Raw genomic sequence first — 16,398 nt, forward strand, 5'->3', positions numbered from 1 at the left:
TCCTGACTCTCCTGCTCCGCCTCCTACACTCTAATAACTATAATAAAAGTGGGGTGCCAGGAACCAGCACTGGAGATTCAAGTGAACACGGACTCCTCAAGGCCTCCCCGCTGCTGGGGCGATCTCCACTAGATGTTATCTCCAAGGCCCTGGCCTCTGCTCTTATGCTTGACTACGCCAGTACCACTACAGTTATTCTTGGGAAGACAGTAAGCTAGCTCTTATGGCAGCCCCCTTGCATATGCCTAGAGGGCCAAATTTGTGCCTCACACCATGTAGCTTGGAGTAAATAGAATCTCTATGTGACAAGGGAGATAGATTCTGACCCAATGGATTGACCATACATGCTTGTAGCACGTGAGAGGTATGGGATTATGCACACGAGTAAGGGGGATGGACTATGTGACGCCTTGCAACTATAAAAATTAAGGCTCTTTCCTCTACTGGGCGCAATTCTCGAGAGCTACCCAGAGAGGTCAACCCTGTAACGCTCTAAATCTGTCTCCCCAAATTGAGAGCACTGGGGTGTACCCTCCCTCGAGAGTCTCACATTCTGTAAATGTTCTCAAATTCTGCTAAGTAAAACTGTCTGTTTGTTTCCTTAATGTCAGATGTCTTTGCTTTATTTCAAATTTTAAGTTTTTCTTAAAACTAACTCAGCTGTGTAGGACCAGAAACGCGATCCTGGCCCCACACTATATAAAATGTTTTGGGGAGGAATTCCACACAGCTCTCTCCCCCAAAACATTTTCATGTCATTTTATTTCTCTTAACCTGGGTTTTTCAAAAATCGCTAGTGATCTTTCTTCTCCATGCTGGATTGAAGACATTTCCTGCTTGATCTGTGCAAACAAAGCAGCCAGGAAACGTATTATTTTTCCCACACAACCCTTTTTCTTTCATTTTTTATCACTGACACCTGCCATTTTGTGTGCTGCTGCAGAGATTCTCTGTCCCTCCAGCCATTTGGTGAAGGTTTCCCACAAACCTCCGTAGGAAACCTTTACCAAATGGCCAGAGGGACACAGAATCTCTACAGCAGCACACAAAATGGTGGGCACAACAAAATGAAACTGACAAGCTAGAGGAGGGGGGGGCACGCTAAAAAAGAACTATTTTGTCTAGTAACACTTTTTTGTCCATACTGTGCTGACAAAAAAGCCAAAACAGGGTTTTTTAAATGTCTGCAAGACATTTTATTTGTACTGTGCAGAAAGGAGCAGAGGGAAAAATTTTGAAGCATTTTCCCTCCTCACTGCAGCCTCCTTTGCCCCATGGCATTTTGTCCACAAATGCATCTAAACTCTCAGCTTCAGTCACTGGACTGCTGGGAAAAAGAGAAAGCAGGGGACAGCCACCATCAAGATCTTCTCCTTGTGATTTAAAGGAACTAACTCCCTAAATCCTGCTTTGATTGGAGTGGCCATGATGCAACAGATCTAGTTCCCCAGTAGAGATCTTCTGTGAATCCTTTGCTCTGAGCTCCATGATGGAGGAAAGTTTAGTGCAGTAAACTAAACTGCAGTTACTGCAGTAAACTAAATGTGTAATTCTCATGACCATAGAACATTGGGAGACCCATTGACTGGCACAAATGACTTGAAGTCTACTGTGCAATATAGGCCTGTTGTGTAGAGACAGGTGATGAATACATTTTCAGTTTAAAAAACTGGATGGAAGACTTCTGTCACAGTTTATTCTGCTATAAACAATGTATATCCAATTACCAGGTGTTGGGGAAATGGCTATTGCCATTTTTTGAAGTGGCCAGTGACATCTAGGTGCTCACTCTTAAAAGATGGTCCTTGGGTAGAATGTAGGGAGGTTCAAAAACCTGCCATTTCCACTCACGATCTGCTCACTAGTTACAAGCAGGGAGCTGATTTTTCAATGTATTCTATCCATACACATTCCTGCACCGCCCAGCAGCAGCCCCAGTTTTCACTCCTCCCCTATATTTATTTTATTTATTTATCTGTACATTTTTTTCCTGCCCACCACTGTGCAGGCTGTAGACTTGTCACTACTGTTACCCCTCAGCAGCCAATTGAGTAAACAAACAAATTAATCAGTCAACCAATTATTGTAAATTAAAAGCTACATTTAAAAAATCTTATTGTTTGATTTCATTTAATGTTGTGTTATTGTTGAAGTTATTTGGCATATGCCCATTCTGGCACAGCTGTATGGGAGTTGTAGAACCCTCCCATCATTTAACTAACTGACAAAAATCCATAACCTGGGGGGGGGGGTGTATGTGCAAATTTATGTACTAGAGTAGACTGAGGCAAAAGTCATTTTCAAGGCAAAGGGAAATGAAACCCCAACATGCCAAACTACTGTACAGCCACAAAGCGGCTCAGCTACTGTTCAAGTCAGACAGTAACGACAAAAGGACATCCAAGTTTGGTTGAAGAATGATTACGGCTGTTGAATGCTATGTGGCTGTTGAATACCATGTTCACATGCCAATCTCTCCTTGGTAGCAGCAAGGCAGCTGTTATGAACTGCAGCAAATAGTGAAGTTATTTTCACTGCTCAAGTAATTTTATTTTTCTACATGATTTCGCATAAACCCTTATCAAGGTTTATGCAAGATAAACCCTTAGTTAGGAGAATATGGGACAGGAAACTAGATTCTCACACCACTCTGCTATGACTGAGGCAAGATCTGTTGCCCATAAATAACTGCATTGGTCATTGTAGCCCACAGGTCCTGCCTCCCTCTGTAAATGATGACCTGCTTCTTTTCTTTTTGCCAATAGTCCTTCAGTCATTTCAACCAGTTTAGTGGATTTCTTCAATAAGGCCTTTTATGAAACTGAAATAATACTTTGAAAGGGTGCCATACCTAAAGACAATTCCTTTTTTTTTTTTTTTTGGAGCTGAACTGCGTTTACAGTTATTGCTCAAAGATGCGATGAAATCCGAACTATTTACTCAGATACTTCTTTGTGCTTTAAAAAAAAATGAATTCCTTGGTTTTCAAATAGTTCTCTAGAATCCTGACATTTCTGTCAAGTCTTTTTGGCCATTGTACTTAAGTTTACGCTCCCTCCAGTACAGGTGTCATTAAATAAAACCTTCCTTGGGTCGAGGTCTTACCTCTTGTAGCTTCTAAAAGTGTTAGTTCATTGGAGATGCTGCAGGAAAACAAAGGCGAAGAGAAAACTTCTTTTCAACATTACTGCTTCAACAGCCTGAAATCTCATCTCCTCACAGCAGGTCGTCTTTCAGAAAGGGGGAGATTTTCTCTCTTCCCTCCTTTACTCCCTTTCTGTTGAGAAAATGGAGCCATTGATGTTTCAAAAGGGACTTCAGTGCCTGACAATCAGCTCCAACTTGCAGGATGTCTTTGTCAACTGCAGCTTGAATATATTTTCCTCTCATTTCTTTCTGTTCTGGCAGTGGCAGACAATTGTGTTCAAATCACAAGTAATATCTCTATTTGGAGCATGTGCCTGAGCAGGCCATACAAAATGTCTTCACATTAGACAATCTTTCCAGGCAATAAGATGTTCTCTTCATAGCAATCTGAATTTTACAGTGCAGTAAATCTAGAGAATCAAGTTCGATTCCCCAAACCAACACAGTCCAACACACGAAGCCTGCTGGATGACCTTAGACCAGTCACAGTTCTTTCAGAACTCTCTCAGCCCACTCAGAAGCTGACAATAGCAAACTACTTTTGAAAATCTCTTGCCTTAAAAACCCTACAGGATTTCCATAAGTCAGCTGTGATGTGACAGCACTTAATATCACCAAATATGCATGTACTATGGCTGGATATCACCCTGTAGCCTCCATTGCTGTGGAGGCATTTTATTTATTTAGTTATTTATTTATTCATTCATTCATTCATTCATTCATTCGATTTAGTAAACCGCCCTACCCCTGAAGGTATCAACTTCTAGCCAGCGAGAAACACAAAAAATGTCTCCTCCTTTCCCTAACAGTTACTTTAGGTATTAGTCCGGGGGCCAGAAGCTTATGTTCATATCAAGCAATCTTTACATTGTATAGATAGCTTTTGTTTCTAGGTTCAAGCAAGGCAACAACTCAAGGCAGGATTTAAAATACTCAACTCAGTTTTCTTCTACTGTTCTCCTTACAGCCCTGATCTTCCTCCTCCTCCATCTTTTTTTCGTCCTCTTTCAGTATAGAGATATTTAGTCTGTCCAGCAACAAGCTGCAAACTGTCTAATGGAGCAAATTTTTAAACACCAACACCAACTAACGTATGGCTGTCAAAATACAACATCTATCTATAGCTGTGATGAAGCATGATTCCTGGTCCCTTAAACAGATCACTCACCAATAACAGTTGCCTAAGCTGCAGCCATAGAACTAGAGAAATAATTTTTGGCTTATATCTAGTTTCTGATAAATAATAAAATACCTTCCAAAACAGCACAGCTAGAAGTGTGACACTTCAAGGCAATGTAAGTATCTGTCATGTTTTTTCTCCCCCAAGGGGTGCTAATGTGAGAAGAGTTCTCCTATTTGACTCAGTAGTACATTGACTAGTGACATTTCAGGGCCAAAATACATGATATGCCAGGCATGTGCAAGGTCACAGGTGTGCTACCCGACTTGTAAACAGATGTACATTGGGGAACTAACCTTAAAGAGCTCTTTTTTTGAGCTGTGATGGAGGAGAACAATCTTCTATTTTTTTCTCCTGCCCCACTTTTGCCAGTAGAAACAGCACTGGGTAGGGAAAGATTTTCACCCCTAAGGAGGACACAGGAAGCCAGAGAAAAAGGGCAAAATGACCACCACCACCACCACTACAAACCAGTATTTTCATGGGTAGAAGTTGAATGGGAGGGAAACCAGAAGCTCCTTCTCCCCCTGCCATGCTGAGTAAACAAGTACTGCTTAAGGTGAGTTCCCCTGAATACATCTGATTGAAGTCACTCAAGTAGTGCCCCCATGACGCTACATGTGTGAGACATGTTTATTTTGGCCCACTGAACTGTAGCTTTGTGCCCTTCCATGCATTTAATGCAGCATCTCCTGCCCCGTTACAGAGGAATGAATCTTGTCCCAGTTCTCTAATTATTCTGACTAGCTCTCGTACTTTATTTTTAAAAATCGTTAAGAAGAAGAAGAGGAAGAAGAGGAAGAAGAAGAAGAAGAGGAGGAGGAGGAGGAGGAGGAGGAGGAGGAGGAGGAGGAGGAGTTCGGATTTATATCCCCCCTTTCTCTCCTATAGGAGACTCAAAGGAGCTTACAATCTCCTTGCCCTTCCCCCCTCACAACAAAGACATTATAACCTTTATTTGAAACACTTGGAATCATCTAGATCTGATTTGTAATGAGAACCTAAATAGCTACAGTCTCATAAAATAAGATGGGACTCTGCAGAAAATAAAAAGGAGCTGCTTCGATATCCTTTGGGTTGTGACTGTGGGGCCCTGAGGATGAGTCTTGCTAATTCTTAGCTTCAGGGGATGATTGTCTCATGTACAAAGTGCTTGCTCAGAACTTGGAAAGCGCCATCCTTACACCCCGGAGGTAAACAAGATGTTATAACTGACAATAATTCGTTTAGATATGATCATCAAAAACAACAAACAAGAAGAGTACTTTGTAGATCTGAGAATTACATCATTAGCGTGAAAAGAATATACAAACATTCCATGAGAGTAAAAGTACCAACATCTAATACTCAGGCTGACTTGGGGGTTGGGGGGTGGCGCACCAGGACAGATTGGGAGTGGGGTGCAGAGGATGCCTGGACTGGCAGTCTGGGAGTGGGGTGAGGTGACTGCCTAGACAGGCCAGATCAGGAGTGGGGAGGGGGGTTGTCAACTGGCTCACAGAATTGATAAGCCCTCTCAAGGAGTCACATCCAGCTACCCAGCCACATGTTTGACATGTGTTCTATAATACTTATATAATACACACCTGTTCTATAATACTTATACTTCATGACCTACCATGGAACGAAGGAGTCATATTTAGGGTTCTCAGGAGGTTTCTCATCCAGACACTGACCAGATCCAGCTTCAGCAAGATTATAACACCATATGCTGTCCCACACAGAAGCGTAGCTTCAAGGGGGTGGGGTGCAACGCACCGGACATGCACCCCTGTGGGGGTGTGGTGAGGGCGTTCTGGGGCAGGGCGGGGGTGGAGGACGCACCAGTGCACTGGGCGCTTTTCCCCCTTGCTACGCCTCTGGTCCCACAATACTCTGGGACTGACCTTGATGCTATTCCAACATCCAACACAGCAGTCTTCTGTAAATGTAAGTATTTGGGGGGGGGGGGGGTTAAGTTTCACCAGAGACCTGAAGCCCAGCAGTGGCCATGGCAGCAGTGGAACCTGGGAGCTTCTCCATACCAGTCTGTTACAGCTGTGGAGCTGCTGGTGCATTTCAGCAAATACGAGGAGCTGCTTTGGGCTCGGAGCAGCTTCCAGCCACCACTGCCACAGCAACCTGGCTCAATTGCACTGGATGGTGATGGGTGCTTATGGGGGGACACCCCTTCACAGATTGACTCCTGCCATTTTTAAAATTTTTAACAATGAAATTAGTGATAAAACACTGGAGCACGTGGGTGATAGTGAAGGAACAAGCTGTGGTAGATGAGACCACCACCACCACTTCACTTGCTTCTTTTCCTCCCTCCCTTGGTGGGCAGTCAGTGCATGAGGTATTTATTTAACCCAGTTTAGTCCAGTCTGTGTGTGGATGTTGGAATGAATTGGGAGAGGAATAACAACTGCAGTGGCCAGACAGAAAGAAGAAGCTGACTTGCTTCAGCTACTCTCTCACTTTCTACTCCCTCTGCTTTTTCATTGCCCTGAGGGGGAAATGGAAGAGGAGCTAGGCTCCCCTCAGCTCATATTATTGTTGTTATTGTTGTTGCTGCCTTCCCACTCTTCCAACCAGTTAGCATGCTATTTAAACAATAATAATGATAGAATTAGTGATAAAATACTGGAATAAGTTAAAATACCACGAGTGAGGGCGGGGGGATGAGGAAATTGGACTGTATTAGCAAAAGTGCAAAAAGCATTATATCAGCACATGCTACCCATTTTTAATGTGTCAGCCAAAGCTAAGCATACTTGGAATGATAATGCAGCTCAACAGCTTGGAGTGTGTTGGGGGGGGGGGTGTTGGATATATGTTGGGGTTCCTAAATGTTGGGCAGCTGGTGCTCTGGTTGAGGGCATTCATTTTGAATAGGGAGTTTAATGCAACTGTACAGTAGCACTACTGTGCCTGGGAGGAGGAGGAGGAGGAGGAGGAGGAAAAAGCAAGGGGAAATTGTCCTGTATTGACATCTGCCACATCACAAGTGATGTCCAACCCCCATCAGGAGTACAACTTTTTTGCAGTACCATAAGGAATAAATGCAATTGAAACTACATAAGGGGGGGAGCACCAAAACAATGGGGGGGAGTAGGGGTGCAGAATGATTTCCCAAAAAGCATTTCCAAACCACTGGGAAAATCTGTGGCAAGATGTGAATGTGGGAAAAAATCATTGTGAATCAGAGCATCTGATGAAGGGAGTGCTGATTCTTGGAAGTTTGTGCTGGAATGAATGTTGTTAGTCTTTGAGGTACTGATCCACTCTTTTGTTTTGATGCTACAAATTAAGATGGCTGCTGATCTGGAACTGGCTGCATTTTGTATCTCACAGTCAATATTTTGAAGCTCTTTCTTAAACAATGTATATCACAATATACCAGTTCTCAACCTTCCTAGTGCCGTGACCCATTAACACAGTTCCTCATGTTGTGGTGACCCCCAACCCTAACATTTATCCATTTTACAGATGGAGAACACTGATGCAGAGAGTCTTAGGCAACCCCTGTGAAAGGGTTGTTTGACCCCAAAGGGGTCCCGACCCCCAGGTTGAGAACCACTGCAATAAACTATTGTGAATATACTGGATGAGTTAGTATCACAGTGGAAATTCAGAGCAAGTGTACATGTTTCAGATTGTTGCAGAGTGCATTTGTACAATCAGTTCCACTTTCCATATGAGCAGCAGATTGACTGGACAGGAAAACAGGTTCCTGCTGACACACACACACATCCACTGCCCCCTCTAGCATCATGTTTTTAAGCTGTGTGACCCTGAGGCTACACTTCTGCCCATTCTGGCTCTTTTCAAGGGGTGAATCAATACTCGCCCATTATGTAAGCAGATGAAGACTATCAATAAAAGAAGGAATAGCTGGAGGTGAGAAAGTAATCATAGTGGATTTCATGGTTTTATCAAAGGGCTTATCTTGCTTGCCAGCAGCCTTTGCATATCTGGGAAGGAAAGTCATGATAGCATGGAATGAGAGACAAGGGTTGCCAACCACAAGGCAGAGCCTGAACTTCTCTCAGAATTACAGCTATTCTCCAGACTAAACAACGGTTCCCTTGAAAGAAAGGGCAGGTTTGGAATACAGATTCTGAGATATATATTACTGTCTAAAAGAAAAAGAGGCCCTGGAGTAACATCACATCCCTGCTGTCATCCCTCCCCTCATATTGCCCCCAAAGGTCCATGAATTTCTGATGCTAGAGCTGGCGGTGATCTAGGAAGGGATTGGAAAGATTAGTCTGATATGAAGTTTCAATGTAAGCCCAACATATTTGTGGGTAAAACCGCTCCCCTGTATTCTGCCTCATTGCTGAGGGAAGGAGAGCAGACCTGGGTGTTCTGGCCCTGCCCCCAACCACCACCTGATTGCCTGGTCATCTCCAAAGAGCGAGACAGTGGCTGCATGTACACCCCCCACACTGAGATCCGTGGAGCTACCGTCAGAATGTTGTTGATCATGGTGAAGTGTTGTGCACAACAAGGCTAAACCGGGTTGCCAATTTTGACTTGGCCAGCGGTGCTTGGAGATCTCCTGGAATTAGAAGTGATCTCCAGCTTGTAGAGATCCATTCCCCTGGAGAAAATGACTGCTTTGGAGGGTGGACTTTGTGACATTGTACCCTGCTGAGGTCCCTCGCTCCTCAGCCCAACCCCCACCCTCCCCACGCTCCACCTTTTATAACTTTAAAATTACAATATTATTATATGTAGGTATTAAAGTGCACTTGTAAATGTAAAAAGAGTAAAACAAACATTCTAGTAGAAACAGAAGTTAGATACATGAGGGAGCTTTATAGTAAAGTTGAATTGTATAAATAGCTGGTGGTGTAATGACTCTGACTACGCACTTCACCTAGCCACTGCTAGCACTTAATTTTCTGTTCAATATACAATGAAAATAATGCTCTTTTGCATAAGAATTATCTATCATCTATCTATCTATCTATCTATCTATCTATCTATCTAGTTATCTAGATCTATCTATCTATCTATCTATCTATCTATCTATCTATCTATCTATCTATCTATCTATCATCTTCTTCATTCTTTAGAACATGTCACACTGTTGAGATTCAAAAGTCCAGAAAATATATATATAATTTTCTGGACTTTCGAATATCTCTTTCTATATATACCTATACATCTCCTCAACTAAAACAATATTGAGACAATGCCTGAATAGGACAATAAATTTAGCAATGGTGCCCTCTAGTGGGAAACCACAGCAAGCTGCTTAACAAGAACAGTGCAATGCCTTTGAAGGCTGCAGCAGCCGGTCGGCCTGGAGCTTAGCCTATTAAGTCCTGCATTGCACAGGCAACCGAAGCTTAACCCTGTCAAGGATTATTTCCTATTGGAACTGTTCAATAACTGTTTACTGTCTTGGCAGCCAGGCTAAGAATTTCATTTCTCTCACTCACCGTCTGATAGAGTGGCTTCCTCTCCCGACTCACTTTTGCTAAGTGTGATTCTGCCTTTAATAAGATGAATGGCAGGCGGACATTCAGATGAATAGCTTTTCCAAGCATAGGGGATGTAGTGCTTGAGCAAGAGAGCTGTCTCTGTTGTGTTCCCACTGCTCTTGGGCATGACCTTTGGCCCAGATAATATACTTAATAGTCTTCATACATGTGGGGCGATTGCCCACACATCTGAACACACCCACGTGATGTCACGTTTCTGGGAGGAGCTGAGGTTATACTTCCATGTGAGAGAGAGAGAGAGAGTGCGCGCACGCGCAAGCTAAATGCTGTCAAGTCACACCTGATTAATGGCAACCCTATAGGGATTTCAAGGCAAGTGACCATCAGAAGTGGTTTGGCATTGCCTTCCTTTGTATAGCAACCCTGGTATTCCTTGATTGTCTCCCATCTAAGTACTAACCAGGACTGACCCAGCATAGCTTCTGAGATATGACAAGATTGGGCTCACCTGGATCATTCAGGTAAGGCTCCATACAAATTTAGGACAAAACTATCAGACCTGTTCCTACTCAAAAATGGAGGATGAAGATCTGATTCATCTGGCTCATTCTGGTAGAATTGTATGAATGCAGTTCCTGCATGACCTGATAATCTGTATGTCTGGTGAGATTTCCTTCCCCTTCCCTACCTCCTATAAGACCCCCCCTTCCAGTCAGGAAGTGCATCTTACTCTCCATTGCCTGGGTATTGGACAACCATTTTGGTTGCGCATCATCTGCTGTAACACATCCAGACTTCCCCTGCTTTCAGTGGCTCTGTTCTCTCAAATCAAGCCCCCCCGTGCAATGGTGTTGATGATTTCTTTGCAGTTTAAAATCAGTAGTGTATCTGAATGGTTTTTGTGTCTGCACAGTTTGCAGCATTTGGTATGACAACTGATCTAGTAAGTAGGGTTGGCACATGCTCACCATTTAATGAATTGCTTGGTTTTAGTTTGAGTCGGGGTCATCAGAGGAAGGTCATGCTTCAGTTAAAGCTGGGTAAGAAAGACCTGACCTGGATCTGGGTGACCCAAGCTAGCCCAATCTTGCCATATCTCAGAAGCTGAGCAGAGTCAACTCTGGCTAGAACTTGGACAGGAGACCACCGAGGAAGTCCCAAGGAAGAGGCAGGCTAGGACATGCCACCTGTTTGTCTCTTGCAGAGGTGTAGCGCCAAGGGGATGGGGGGTGCGCAATGCACTGGGCGGGCACCCCTGCAGAGGTGTTCCGGGGTGTGGCAGGGGCAGGGCGGGGTGTTCCAGGGTGGGGCTTGGAGGGGTGCGTGGCACACACGCAAACCTGGCGCACTTCCCCCTTGCTCTGACCCTGCCTTGAAAACCCCCATGGGATCACCATAACCATTGGATTTGTGCTGCTTGTGTACCTTATGGCATTCATCAGTTAGTGTCATTCATCAGAATGGGACATGTTCAGAGCTACTGGAGTAAACTGCAATTGTTGTAATCATGTTGTAATTACACATCAGTGGGAGAATGTGCAAAATGTTTGGCATCCAATTTTGAACACTCTGAAAACTCAAATCTGCCTGCCCTTGGACATCAAGCAAGCGCTATGTGTGAGGCTGGAATGTCAGGGTCTTCTTTTGTAGGTTTTTTCCTTCAAGGTAAGGTTGATGATCAGACAAGGGGGACTAGGAAAGTCATGGGAAAGAATAGGCATCATAAGAACGTGCATATTCAAATTCTCCACAAAACAATTGGAAAAATTTCTAGTATGATTGTTTTTGAATGCTGAAGGGCATAGATTGTTGTTTGTGAACAAACTGCAGTCCGCACTAAGTAGCATGTTCAGGCATCACTGTTAACAGAGTGTTGGACTTAGATGAGGGGGTGCTGGGTTCAAATCCTCGCCTAGCTATGAAGGTCACTGAGTGATGTTGGATTGCTCACGGTTGTTCAACCAAACTGATTGGATGGTTGTGAATGGTTGTGGATATAATTGGGGTGAGTGAGGGGAGCAATCATCTGCCTTTATGCCAAGCTGAAAAGAAGAGTCCTGTCATATTTTGCAGGACTGCCTAACAACTCCAGTCAGAGAACAGGCTCCCAAGATTGCTGTGGATGGCCGTTCTGGGTTCTTCTTGGGTAAGTTGACAGGCTGAAATCTCCCCTAAGCCAGTTCTTCTCCAGGAATGAAATAATAAAGACAGTAAATGTGCTCTCCCTTCCTCGAACATGTGTATGATGCTATGTTTCTCATTTTCTTATCCTCCAAACCCTCCTTTTCTACATAGACTTTGATCTGTATTCTTAACCCACACATGTAAACAATATGTGTTGGCACTGGGGCTGGAAAACCAGCTTGGAGAGACCCCCTCTTGCCTCTACACTGCAGCAGTCCCAACCACAATCAGGCCTCCATGGCACTGCTACAAGGAGTTGCTTTTGGCAACTTCCTCTGCGTGGTGGCAGCACATTCCCAGGGAGAAGTCAGGGGGTACTGTCTCATCTAATTTGACCTTCAGTTTCCTCATTTTCTATAGCCTCCTGCAGATGATCCATGTTTGGGGGGGGGCTGGTAGCAGGGAGAGGGGATTGGCAGCAGAAAACACAGATGTTTGGCTGGCTTATACAGGAGGGATGTGAGGAGGAGAGGGGTGAGATGGGCAACTGGATTGTGCCCTATGTGTTGTACTCTTTTGATGCTAGTTCACTTAACTAGGTTAAATATTCATTCCCCTTTGAGAATTTCCTGCTTCATAATCAGCATGTCACACCTCCATGTTGCTCCACGGGGGCAGTGGACTGGCCTCCGCACCTATGCACCGATGCCTAATGCATGTCAACACATATTAATAAACAGTGATTCTGATCTTTGACTTGCCTGTAAAATAGCAACTGTTTGTAAAGAATCAATTATGCTCTGACATTAGAAAGAGCCAAGCTGTAATGGACAGTGTGACTCCATGTGTCAAAGGGGCCATCTGGGATATTTGACCTCAACCTGACGAGTGAGAGTCCTTCTCCTCACTACTGCATTACTCATTTGTAGATCATCACCTTGGGAGCCTGTTCTCTGGCTGGAGTTGTTAGGCACTCCTGCAAAATAATAATTATAACAAAATACCATTAACAAAGCAGATGGAGGCGATACAGAATGAAGAAGGGAGCACAGACTGTCACATCCATCCGTGTGCAACCCAAACAAATCTGATGGCGAATTCCAACAGAACAGTTGGCAATCTGACCATAAGGAGCTTCAAAGTGGTGTTGATTGTGACAGTCCGTGGGGGCCAAGCAGGATTACAATGTGCCTCATCTGTGGTCAGCTAATCTACAGAAACTTGATGGTGTGATTCACCTACAGAAACATCAAGTGAGTTTGTAATGGGATTAGCTGAGCTATATGTTAGGCTGGGGATAGGGAACAAGACTGAATATGCAATTTTAAAAAATAAGCGACTCTTCCATAAGACAGAAGGAGTTCAAAAACCTGATTGCTTAAGCCAGTCTAGCAAATAGAAGCCAGTGGGATAAGCGAGCTCCCTTTTTTTACAGAACAATGATCTGAGTCCACTTTGCTTGTTAACCTTAGAACTGTGACTAATTCAAATGGAATTTTTGCTCAGTTTCGGATCCAAACCAACTAGATCAATTTTCACTGATCTCTGGAATCACTGCGGCATCTGTGGCTGCATTCTGCCGTTACTCGCCATTTCCCTGCTCCATCTTGAAGTCTGTTTCCATTGGGTGGTGGTGAGGAGTGGAAAAATAATGAGGGGAAGGACTGACTCTGCATGCATGACAGGGACCTCATCCAACCAGAACACTTTGCTCATGTTCACGCCAATTATTGTGAACTCTACATGCACGTAGGTAAGGGGGGGTTCTCGGGTTTGAACCCCCCATTCATGTCCGAAGCTCCGCCCACCCGTTCGTGGGTTTTTAAAACATTTTAGTGTTTTTCGGTTTTTGGCCTGCAGGGGGCGCATTGTTTGGGCTAGCAGCACCAAACTTTCAGGGATTGTTTGGGGGGCTCTCCTGATGGTACTACCCGGATTTGGTGAGGTTTGGTTCAGGGGGTCCAAAGTTATGGACTCCCAAAGGGGGTGCCCCCATCCTCCATTATTTCCAATGGGAGCAAATAGAAGATGGGGGCTACACCTTTGAGGGTCCATAACTTTGGACCCCCTGAACCAAACTTCACCAAACCTGGGATGTATTATCAGGAGAGTCTCTTACTGATACCACCCAGGTTTTGTGAAGTTTGGTCCAGGGGGTCCAAAGTTATGGACTCCCAAAGGGAATGCCCCATCCTCCATTGTTTTCAATGGGAGCTAATAGAAGATAGGGGCTACACATTTGAGGGTCCATAACTTTGGACCCCCTGAACCAAACTTCACCAAACCTGGGTGATATCATTAGGAGAGACTCGTAAAGATATCCTTAAAGTTTGGTGCTTCTAGCTTAACAGTTGCACCCCTGACAGCAGGCACCCCCCAAATTTCCCCAGATTCTCCTTTTAAATCCACCCCCTTTGGCATGGATTTAAAGGGAGAATCTGAGGTCCTCAGTTTAGAAGAAGAAGAAGAAGAGTTTGGATTTACATCCTCCCTTTCTCTCCTGTAGGAGACTCAAAGGGGCTTACAATCTCCTTCCCCTTGCTCCCTCACAACAAACACCCTGTGAGGTGGGTGGGGCTGAGAGAGCTCCGAAAAGCTGTGACTAGCCCAAGGTCACTCAGCTGGCATGTGTGGGAGTGCACAGGCTAATCTGAATTTCCCAGATAAGTCTTCACAGTTCAAATGGCAGAGCAGGGAAACCCGGTTCCTTCAGATTAGAATGCACCTGCTCTTAACCACTAAGCCACATTGAAAGTGATGCTGTTTCAGGGTGGGGGGATAATCCACCCCAAAACAGCATCACTTTCAATGTTGTTTAACTAGGGACCCCAGATTCTCTAAGGTGGATTTAAAAGGAGAATTTGGGCTCTCTAGTTTAAACACCATTGAAAGTGATGCTGTTGGGGGCGGATTCCAGCATCACAGCAGCTGCCCGGGGGGGGGGGGGACTCAGATTTTGCACCAGGCTCCATTTTCCCTCTATGCCTCTGCCCAGAGGGAAGGGGCAGGGCAGGGCAGGGCAGGGCAGACGAGTCTGCCATCCCTGACCTCGGAGAGCTGCTTTTATAAGCGCTAGGCCAGGGATGGAGCTTGGGGAGGCGTGGCCATGCTCTAGGGGCAGGTGGGGGTGTGGCCCCACCCCTGAACCCCCCCATAAAAAATCTATACCTACGTCCCTGGAACTCTAATTAACGTTTTGGTACACAGCAGTTCTCACAGCCCTACTGGCTCACTACCTTGCGTAGGACCCTCATTTCATGTAATCAGGGGTCACAGTGTTGGATTACCATTTGAAAGTACCAGCTCCAGATCTGTACTTTGCTGTGACGTCACCATGAGCCAGCCACTTTCTCAGCCTAACCTACTTCATAGGGTTTTTGTGAGGATAAAGTGAAGATCTGGAGACTGACGTATACTGTGCTGAGCTCCTGGGACGAAGGAGCTCCTCTGATCTAAGCAACCATCACCATCACCCTGGAAGCCTTCTGCGTTCTGGTGGTGCCTTCAGAGAAAGGCAAGGTTTGGCTTGCTATCACTGCAGCAGAAAAGTTTGGTTTGCTATCTCTGCTATGTCGCTTGCTGGGAGGGGCCAGTCAATCTTCATCATCCCAATATCAAAATAGGCAGCCTTCCTGCTTTGTGGAATGGAGGCTGCCGGGGTTCTCCCCTCCAACTATTAAAAGGTGAGGCAGGAGAAAGGTGCAGTTTCTCTCCTTACTGAATATGGCCAAATAAATAACCAGCTGATGCGGATTATCAGCTTTCACAAAAACAGTTCTGAATCTTGCTGTTCTGATGGTTGTGAGAACAGTTCATTGGAAGGACAAAGTACTTGCTGTTTAGTGGCTGCCAAGAATACACCCACCCACCCCAATTCTCCAGCATGTGCCAGCTTCAGAGCTAGGATTATGCCGTGTCAAAATAAACTGAGTACGTGCTGTCAAGCCCTTGGCCACATAAGCCAGTGTGTTAATATCAGCCATTAATACTAATGATAGCAAAGGTCATCGGGGTGAGAATTTCATTTGGCACTAAAAATGTAATGTGTGCGTTAATGAGTGAATGTAGTTATGTTAATAAGTGGCTTGAAATCACCATATTTGATTGGTAGCACTATGGCTAATTTTAACGATAGCTCCACTTCTTTGCCCCCAAAGCTATCTAGCTAGAAGACCATTTGATGCTAAATGTTACAATGTCCCTCATAGGCAGCCCAGGAAAGACTTGTCTCATTGAGCAAAGACGTTTTGTCACTGGTTGCCAGCTTCTCAGAATGGAGTGGAAATGCAATACATTGTGGGCACTCTTTGATGACGCAGTGTATCTCTGCGTTTTGCACACAATTTACACACAAACAACCCTGTGGGATCCCTGACAATGGAGGCCTGGCTACTCAGTGGCAAAACTGGAGGAGAGGGCCTGCCCCCAATCTCACAATGTTTGGAAGTGAAACATTCTTGTCTATGAAGATGAGTAACAGCCATTCACTTTTATGGGAGAATGTGAAGG

Source organism: Sphaerodactylus townsendi, linkage group LG10, assembly GCF_021028975.2.
Source record: "Sphaerodactylus townsendi isolate TG3544 linkage group LG10, MPM_Stown_v2.3, whole genome shotgun sequence".
Classification (NCBI taxonomy): domain Eukaryota; kingdom Metazoa; phylum Chordata; class Lepidosauria; order Squamata; family Sphaerodactylidae; genus Sphaerodactylus; species Sphaerodactylus townsendi.